Raw genomic sequence first — 10,132 nt, 5'->3', positions numbered from 1 at the left:
GTCTCATTTGCTGTGTAGTAAACTCTTAGAAAGAAAGGTGCTATCTAGAACCTAAAGATGTTATTCGATTATCCCCCGTTTAAAAACCTGTTTTGATTCCAGAACCTATTGGGTTTCCACTTAGAACCCTTTCCACAGAGGGTTCTAGCTGGAATAAAAATGGTTCTATCTGGAACCAAAAAGGGTTCTGATATGGGAATAATCAAAGAACCTATTTGGAGGGTACTGAACCAAAATATTAACGCAACATGCTACAATTTCAACGAGTCTACTAAGTTAAAGTTAATTATATAAGGAAATCAGTCAATTTAAATAAATTATGCCCCACTCTATGGATTTCACATGACTGGGCAGGGGTACAGCCATGGTCGGGCATGGAAGGGCTTAGGCCCACCCAATGGGGGAGTCAATCAGAATGAGTTTTTCCCCAGAAAAGGGCATTATTCCAGACAGAAATACACCTCAGGTTCATCAGCTGTCCTGCTGGCTGGTCTCAGACGACCCCGCAGGCGAAGAAGCCGGATGTGGAGGTTCTGGGATGGCATGGTTACACATGGTCTGTGCTTGTGAGGCCGGTTGGACGTACTGCTAGATTCTCTAAAACGACATTTGTAGAGAAATTAACTTTTTTTTTTGCAACAGCTCTGGTGGACATTTCTGCACTCACCATGCCAATTGCACACTCCCTCAAAACATGATACATCTGTGGCATTGTGTTGTGTGACAAAACTGCACATTTTAGAGTGGCCTTTTATTGCCCCCAGCACAAGGTGCGCCTGTGTAATGGTCATGCTGTTTAATCAGCTTCTTGATATGCCACACCTGTCAGGTGGATGGATTATATTGGCAAAGGATAAATACATTTGTGCACAAAATTTGAGAGATATAAGCTTTTTGTGCATATGGAACATTTCTGGGATCTTTTATTTCAGCTCATGAAACATGGGACCAACACTTTACATATTGTGTTTATATTTTTATTCAGTATAATATTTGAATATCAAACTTTAATTTCAAAGTCAAACATATGGATATTGAAGGTGTTGTGATGAATCTATATCTTCCAGTATAAAGGATTCCTCTCACTAGCTGGTAGCCTAGTTGGTGCTCTAGTTGTCACTAGTGGGCTTTCTGGGGTGAAGAGGATACCCTTAAATCTACCCTCAAATTCATTAAACAAAGTATTTACAATAACTCCCTGTTATAATACCATGAGGCCATTCATATACTTATTTCTTGTAACACACAATAGAAAAGTACAGTATAGATGGGATTCATTAACATTTTGTTATGTTGTTATCCATGCAGTTGCATACCTGACATGCAATAACATATATTTATCAACCACTTAAGTGTTAACATCATTCTCTGGGGTTAAAGGTCTAGGATGTATTTGTAAATTGTCGTTGTCGGACAATCTTCACTTTCCACTTAAGGAAAAGCACATGAGCCCCATTTTGAGTTTTCAGAGGCGAATTCAGCACATTGTGTCAAAATAAAGAGTCATTTTTCCACTACCATGAAATCCTTAACTGAAAAGGTTACAAAAATTATGCACATTATTTGTGAAACCTTTTAACTTGTGACACACACATGCAGGTATGCACACACATACGCACACACGTAGAAGTAACAGGCTGTGTATGTAGGGTATGTTCACAGTCAGCAGAATCAAACTACATCCTGACTCTAGTACCCTCAAACATGAGCACTTTCCACATATCTGACACTGTGTATGTCCCAAATGGCACCCTTTTCCCTTTGTAGTGCACTACTTTTGACCAGGGCCCATAGAGTGCCATGCAAAAGTATTGCACTATAAAGGCAATATGGTGCCATTTGGGACATAGGAACTGACTTGCTCTGTTTGCTAAGGAAATTCCAATGACAAACGGATAAGTAACGAAGTCCCATTTGTGAATTAAGCTTACTTACAGTTTTTTACAATCACATTGGCACTAAATTCGGAACCTCAATGTCATTTTTCAAAACTCTAGACACAAAACTCACAACCAATGATCAAAATGCACATTCTTCAAAACGCTAAAACTTTTTCCAATTGCTTGGATACAATACACATAAAGCTAAGTTCATTTGTTCATTGAACTAAAATCACCTGTTCAAAATGACACAACTTAACATCAAAGTATTACCATTTCAAAATGCAATTCACACATTACATCTGAAATGACTGTCTATTCATTTCATTACAATGATCTAACTATCACTTGGTACAACTGCTCAAAATGATAAGTAGCTGTTGCATTACTCTTAATGCATAGTTTTATGGAAACTGATGAACAATATTTCATGTTTAGATCATGAAAGTTTCAGGATAACGAGATTCATTGACACCAATTACCGTGGAATATGAACCAATTGGACTACATTATCTATGGCTGTAATATTTCATCATCATTCTTTATCAGACACTGTTTCTATGGTCCCATGTACCACTTTTTCAGCCCATGTTTTCAGATTTTACATTACTGTACACTCACCAGCCACTTTATTAGGTGCACATATCTAGTACTGGGTAGGACCCACTTTTGCCTCCACAACAGCCTGAATTATTCATGGTGTTGTATTCTGCACACCACTGTTTTAAACAGCTGTTATTTGAGCATTTGTGGCCTTTCTGTTAGCTTGAATGAGTCTGGACATTCTCCTCTGACCTCTCTCATTAACAGGGTGTTTTTCCCACACAACTGCCGCTCACTGAATGTGTTTTGTTTATCGCACCATTCTCTGTAAACTCTAGAGACTGTAGTGCGTAAAAATCCCAGGAGGGCAGCTGTTTCTGAGATGCTAGAATCACCATGTGTGGCATCAACAATCATACCACGGTCAAAATTGCTTAGATTACTCATCTTGCCTGTTCTAAAGTTTGGTCGAACAACATCTAAAGCTCTACAGTATCTACTCTATATATTGAGTTACAGGCAGCCACATGATTTGCCGTTCGAATGTAACCTTCTTTGATTAACTAAATCAGGTCTGTAGAGCTGATGGCATGACCAATGTCATTGAGTGGGATAATGTCAGGTTCCACCATGCTCAAATGGTATAAGCATGGTTTCAGGCCCAACCACAATTTACCACCCTGTACTTACCCCCATACTCTCCTTTCCTTAACCAGATTGAGGATTTTTTCTACACATGGAGGTGGAAGGTATATGATAGGCGCCCTCATGAACAAGCCACCCTTCTCCAGGCCATGGATGAAGCATGCAATGACATCACGGCAGACCAGTGTCAGGCCTGGATTCGCCATGCCCGAAGATTCTTCCCAAGATGTTTGGCTAATGAAAACATCCATTGTGATGTGGATGAGAACCTGTGGCCAAATCCACAAGACAGCGTTGAAATATAGAAGTACAGTAATCAATCCTTTGTTTTGCTTTTTACAGTAAGCCAGGTGAGGAACACTGCAGTTGACGTTTTACTGTAGTTTTTTTCTTTTTTTGTAGCTAATTATTTTTGCTTTGTTTCAAAGAAACCTATGTTATGATTGTATTGTATTTCATCAATAATTGTCATATTTTGATCAATGATTCCACTATGTCTGTAGTATTCTCTCTACAAGTCATTTTACAGTGATGTATTTACACGTAGTAGCATAATGAAACATGTGTCACATATTTTGTACTACAATATCTACATTTTACTGTCGCCGTCGGCTACAATTCCATAATCTTTTTAAATTGACGAATGTTCAGTGTTTTGCCCATATAATTCATTCTATTTACTTAACCATAAAAAGCATGCCTTTACTATACAGTTGTCAATCCTTGACAATCCCTAAAGATGAGTCAATGTTCCCCCTTCATCTGCTGCTGATCATGTGCTAGGATTCACACACATTTCACTATGCTGGCCCTTTGGTCTTGAGCACAGTGCATGCTAGCGCTAGCTGGCTCATTGTTCATTCACTCAATAGGCCCTAGGCATGGCGTGGGTAGGACTCAGAAGAGCCAAATCCATGCCCTGCTCATTCCATGAATATTTTTGACATGGTCCTCCCTGACTTGTGCAACTTGCTGAGGGCAGAAGTGTTTGTGTGGCAGATGGATGCTAAATCCAGTTTTGGCAACATTGTAAAATATCATAACAAGTGGGAGCTTTTGCAGAGCATCTGAGCATGAGGAATATGCTAATGTAATAGAAGGGGAGCTACTCTATGAAGGTGACAGAGGTGTCCATTTCAAGTGAGGCCTTACGGGTCAAAACCTTACTTTAACTACAAGAGCACACACAGTGGTGTGTGTGTGTGTGTGTGTGTGTGTCTGTGTGTGTTAAACCCATAGAGATCTCAGGGACTATGTCATAAACCCCAGAACACAGCATCAGAATGCAGTTAAAATGGCAGCAATATTGGTCAGGGAGAAATCCAAACCAGTCTGAATGAATGACAGTAGAGGTCTAATCCTGATTTTACTTTGCAGGAAAATAAATGTAAGGCATGTGATAGATCAGAAATTGTGTAATAGAATATTTCTCAACCTAAAATATTGTAATATAATTATAAATACAGTTTATAGGGGTTTAATACAGATGTTCTGTATAAATAGCCTCTACAATATATGTAAACAGACCATAAATGTCAACATTTTTGTTTTCTACATTTTTGTTTATGTGATGCAGCATCCAGGGTGCATCACATCCGGCCGTGGGAGTCCCATAGGGCAACGCACAATTCGCACAGCATCGTCCGGGTTTGGCCAGGGTAGGCGGTCATTGTAAATAAGAATTTGTTCTTAACTGACTTGCCTAGTTAAATCAAATTAAATAACAAGGTTCATGTCCATTCTAGTATTCTAATTCCTAATTAAATGGTTAAACCAAACAACCTGAGCTATTTTTAGCATGACTGAACTGTTTTTAATGATCTTACCACAAAACACTTTTTAAATTTATGTTATTTTTATGATATTTTTACTGTATTAGTATGTAGTGTCCTATATGTGAGAGAGCTCCAAGAAAAAATTCCAATGTATGTATTACTTAATACTTGAAAATGGCAAATAAACGACTGTGTGTGTGCGTGTGTGTAGGCTATGTGTGTAAAATCAAATAAAAAATACTCAACACAGAAATAGAATCTCAATCAATAAATTGTACAGAAATTTAAAAAATAATGAAAAAATAAATAAAGGTGCTCTGATAACCACTATCTTTTTAATAACTCACCGACACCTATAGTTTTGCCGTGATGATGGGCTGTGATTTTTATTGATTTATTTATCAATGTTGAGCTCAGTGTCGATTAAGCACACTACATTACGAAATGATGAATATTAAATTAATTGCAAAAATCCTGAATATCAATCTCAGTGGCACTGAAAGGTCCATCAAAGCAGGGACTGAGAGACTGAAAAACAGCTTCTATCTCAAGGCCATCAGACAGACTGTTAAACAGCCACCGCTAACATTGAGTGGCTGCTGCCAACACACTGACTCAACTCCAGCCACTTTAATAATGGGAATTGATGGAAATTGATGTAAAATATATCACTAGCCACTTTAAACAATGCTACTTAATATAATGTTTACATACCCTACATTATTCATCTCATGTATATATATATATATGTATATACTGTACTCTATATCATCTACTGCATCTTTATGTAATACATGTATCACTAGCCACTTTAAACCATGCCACTTTGTTTACATACCCTACATTACTCATCTCATATGTATATACTCTACTCGATACCATCTACTGCATCTTGCCTATGCCGTTCTGTACCATCACGCATTCATATCTTTATGTACATATTCTTTATCCCTTTACACTTGTGTGTATCAAGTAGTAGTTTTGGAATTGTTAGGTTAGATTACTTGTTGGTTATTACTGCATTGCCGGAACTAGAAGCACACGCATTTCGCTACACTCGCATTAACATCTGCTAACCATGTGACAAATACATTTGACTGATTTGATTTTGTTTATTAAAATCTGTAGCTTGCTAGCTACATATTTTGTCCCATGAGATTCACAGTTGTTTCCTAGGCAACAAGTGGATCCCTTGCCCTTCCGTGTGCTGCTGACGTTCCTTTTGGACCATACCAAGTACAGCTTTTGGTAGGATGACGGGGATATTTATCTAAACATAATCTATTTAAACGTGCAAGTTGGACAACAAATTAAATTGACATTGTAAAAAATTAAATAGAGTGTTAATACATGCAATGCATAATTATATCACTACCCCCCTGTAGTCAAGTGCATCCTTCTTTACCATAATTTGGCCATCCCTGAACCAAAGATATTTATAAGTAACATAAGATAGTTCATCTGTGTCGTTTACAGTGAGAGCAAATGAAACATAGGGGGCAGAACAAGCAAGGAGGTGGGCAAATCCAAGCACGAGCTAGCGAGATCCCATTCGCGCGTTGTAGCATGAATTTGCATATTTCCGCCTTCTCTGTAATGTGCGTGTGTGTGCACAAACTCAATTCGACCCCACTCGTTCCAAACAATGCAATTTTAAACTTTGGCAAAGCGTTAAGTCTATAAAAACGTAGTGCACTGTGTTCGTAACATATTATAGTTTTGGAAACAGAAAAAAAGTTTTGAGATCAGATATTTAATCGATGAGATAATTAGAAGAATGTTGGCCCAATATCACCTCGTTCCATCATCTCTAACTTCCACTGGACTTCCTCTCACTACCATATTTGGTAAAGAGAAAACGTTCTAAACGGATGCTTCAGTTTTATAATCCCTGTGACGTGTCTGGGTTACCCCTTCTGGCTGTGACTGAACTGCAAAATAGCTTGTTGCTTGTGCAACACGATAGCCTTACTGTAAAGTAGTTAGTTGTGAGAAAAAGTAATTTCTGCCATACCGATTTTCTATTTTTATTTTCCGACCAGAATGTTTGCAACTCGATATTACCTTTCCTGATAGTAGTTCCGCGTGGGCCGTTGGAAGTCTCTTGCCTGCGCGCGGTGACAAGTACATCTGGATGCGACAGGTAAGCAGGTAGCCAGCTAGCATAGAATAGCTAGCTAGCTAAATTCATACTTGGGTTGTTACGATTGTGTTTAGTTACCTGCTAACTAGCCAGTTTGTTTACTTCGTCACCTTGTGCGTGGCTATGTGAATGTGGTTGCCAACATAGATAGATAGCTATGTTATTATACCAGCGCGAACTAACGTTAGTTCGTTTTGCCGCAGCTACTTCAACAGGAATGCTAGCTAACGTTAACTAGCTAGCATCTCGTAGGCTTTCAAAGTGAGTTGACAGATTTTGTAGAAACTATTGCTTCAGTTAGCCAATGTTGTCAGCTAGCACTAAATTCCCCCCACGAGGTCGCTTCCAACTAACGTTATTGGCTAAGAACGGTTCCCTAACTTCACGGCAGGCGAACATGTTATCGAGCTGTCAAGCTTCAGGTGGCAGTCAGTGTCATTAACGTTATTAATGTTGTTATTGACTTGATAGTTGTTGTACCTACCTAGCTAACTAACTAGTTGGCTTTGGCAAGCGAATGTTGCCATACCAAAGCCGATGCAAACTAGCTTAGTTACCTGAAATAAATTCAATGGCCACATATTGGTCCAATTTTAAAGGGGGGGGAGACGAGTAATCTATTCATTAACGTTCATGGATAGGTTGAGCAAGTTAGATCCAAATGACAGTGTGTTGCAGACATTATCACCCACAGTAACAGTACATACATCACATTGTAGGTGAAGTAAACATAATGTAGGTTATTTAACTTTGACATATAACATATATTTTATGACTTAGAAATACAAAAACTCACTCACTCACAGTTTTCTTCTAGTGTGAGTGAAGGTCAATAGGCTATGCTTGTGTGTTAATGTACCAAATATGATTGATGCTGATTGAGGATGATATAGTAAGGCTCAATAAACAGTTAGGCAATGGATGTGACTCATTCATTACTAATAATTGTTTTATTCCATGCTCTGATGTTCATGTGTGCACTGCAGACAGGCTACTGTTTGCAGAGCAGAATACAGATTTCAGACTCAACTAATGCAATAGCCTAGGCCTGATTTTTTAAAAAAGTTATTGAATCAGGTTAACAAATGTTATTTTGCTCAGTGTTCTGGAGAATTGCTAGGACTTTAGAAGTTAATGGTATAGCCTAGCCTTCAAGTAGCATGTTATCGTCTGTCTTACAAAAAGAGAGATCCTGAAATGAATATGCATTGCAAAGAACTGTTGATGAGATTCACAGAGGATATTGGGTCTATCCGTGGATCTGTTTTGTCCATCTTCGGTAGCCATGGAAACCCACTGCTGATTGAGACTTAAAGCTCTGCAACATTGCAGGGGCAAATAAACAATTCAACAAGATGGAGCCTCTTTGTATTGTCAGTCATCTGAACGATGCTGCATTCTGATGTAGGGTAAGCCTTCTCATTTTACTCTATTATATAGTGTTCTGTACATTTTACTCAGTCAAGTATTCATTGGTCAGCAGAAAGTCCATCCAAGGGGTTCAAAGTGAAACACAACTCCTCTCCTGCCTTTTGCTATTTAATTACAGCCAACAACAGGAAGGCAGTAGCCTATCATTGATCTTTCACTGGTTTCTATTATTTTCTTTATTAAAATCTTTGAAATGGAGAGATACCACACCCTTTATTTTATGTGGACAATTGGTGCGCATGCCTCTTAGCCATAGGCTATATAAATCAAATTTATATCAATGTTTGTCATATGCACAGGGTGCAATTAAAATTCTAAACCTTCCTCTATTTGTTATACCTTGTTGTATATCTCTGCGTTGGTTGTTTTTGTTTCTTTAGCCTACTCATTGGAAAGTCACTTGTGCAGTTTATAGCCTGTTGTTTAATATCACAGCGAGGCACAAGGGTGAACCAGGACAGGGGTTAAGGAGGGGATACCATGGTGGGAAGAAAGTAGCCTGACTTGTTTGTCCGCAAGGCTTTTGTTTTCCTGTTGGAAATCTGTTTCTGCAACATTACTTTTGTTATGGCTAGTATACCATCGTCACATAGTGATTAAGATAGAATATTGGACTTTGTTTAGGACCACTTGCTCCCCAATAGCCTCCTAGGCTATATTTTCCAGTTGTTTTCCAGCAGTCATCTCCCCTCCACCTCTGTCTGAAGCACTTTCTAGTGTTGTCAAGCATAGCTGTAAAGTGAGTTTGCTGTCTGTTCAAGGCATTTCCAGCCCCCCTCCCCCCCAAGCATAGGAGAGTAGAGCACCAACTGATTCTATATCACCTGGGGGTTATTCACTAAAACCAAACAGAAGCAAACAAGCTGAAACAAGGAGGGACCTACCTGAACTTGTCCAATAAGAAACGCTTGTTTATGTTTTCGTTTGTAAAATGTTTTGCTACAATGTGCACTAATGAATACGACTCTTTAAGTTGGGTCCCCTATTACGATCTATGGGTGGGTCGCATGCAAAGGTGACATTGGTGGATGGCGCTAACATAAATGTTTTAGTCTGTCAACTGCTGAAGTAGGATACACAATTCACTTTGTTTAGGAAGATAGATTCACACCATACCACAGATTTAGAGCACTAGGTGTTATTGTCCGAGCTAGCCTTGAGGGTTATCAGGTTTATTTGGCAGTGAACTGGAAAGAGCATATCTAGCCTCATTGATGTTGATGAAGCACTCAGGCTACCACATAATCTGCTGTCCATGTATAGGAGTGGGAGCTCAACACAGACAGAGGGTGAGCGAGATAAAAAGAGGGACAGTTGGATAGAGAATTGGAGCGAATACAGCTGTTGTATTGGATTTGAAAAATCATGAAGCAGGGGCTCTGACTCATCAGTTCTGTGCTGCCACCGTTCCATCCACAACATCTCACATGATACTAAATAGGCTGCTGTTTGTGTCGTCACTGGGGTGGGGAGAGGAGGAGGGACAATGTTCTCTTTCCTGAGGGGCTGCTGCTAAGCTTATGTCATGTTACAGTGCAGGTGGGGAGAGCTTATGCTCTACATCAGATAATTTCATATTTATTATTTAAACTGTGTTTATGTTTTGCCTATGGTGATACAGAGGATGATGTGATGTTTTCATGTTGGTTGCCTAGTAGCCTACATGTTGTGTCCTTTGTGGAATGGCCAAAAGGGGGATGGATGGTGTGTAAGCT

At 39.0% G+C, this 10,132-nt stretch overlaps 1 protein-coding gene across 16 annotated transcripts in view; it reads left to right on the top strand.

Moving 5' to 3' along the window:
* Positions 1–6,740: 6,740 nt before the first annotated feature.
* LOC115129612 (muscleblind-like protein 2a) overlaps positions 6,741–10,132 on the top strand; it is an 83,248-nt gene continuing 79,856 nt past the window's right edge. For all 16 annotated transcript variants that reach the window (XR_010463971.1, XR_010463970.1, XR_003863676.2 and 13 more), the window contains exon 1: positions 6,741–6,986. The gene's annotated coding sequence lies outside the window, so the exon portion shown is untranslated. The remainder of the gene's footprint in view (positions 6,987–10,132) is intronic.

The sequence above is a fragment of the Oncorhynchus nerka genome, linkage group LG5 (genome assembly GCF_034236695.1).
Source record: "Oncorhynchus nerka isolate Pitt River linkage group LG5, Oner_Uvic_2.0, whole genome shotgun sequence".
NCBI classification, from domain to species: Eukaryota; Metazoa; Chordata; class Actinopteri; order Salmoniformes; family Salmonidae; genus Oncorhynchus; species Oncorhynchus nerka.
Note: the sequence above shows the minus strand (reverse complement) of the source record. Positions and strands in the feature narration are given on the sequence as shown.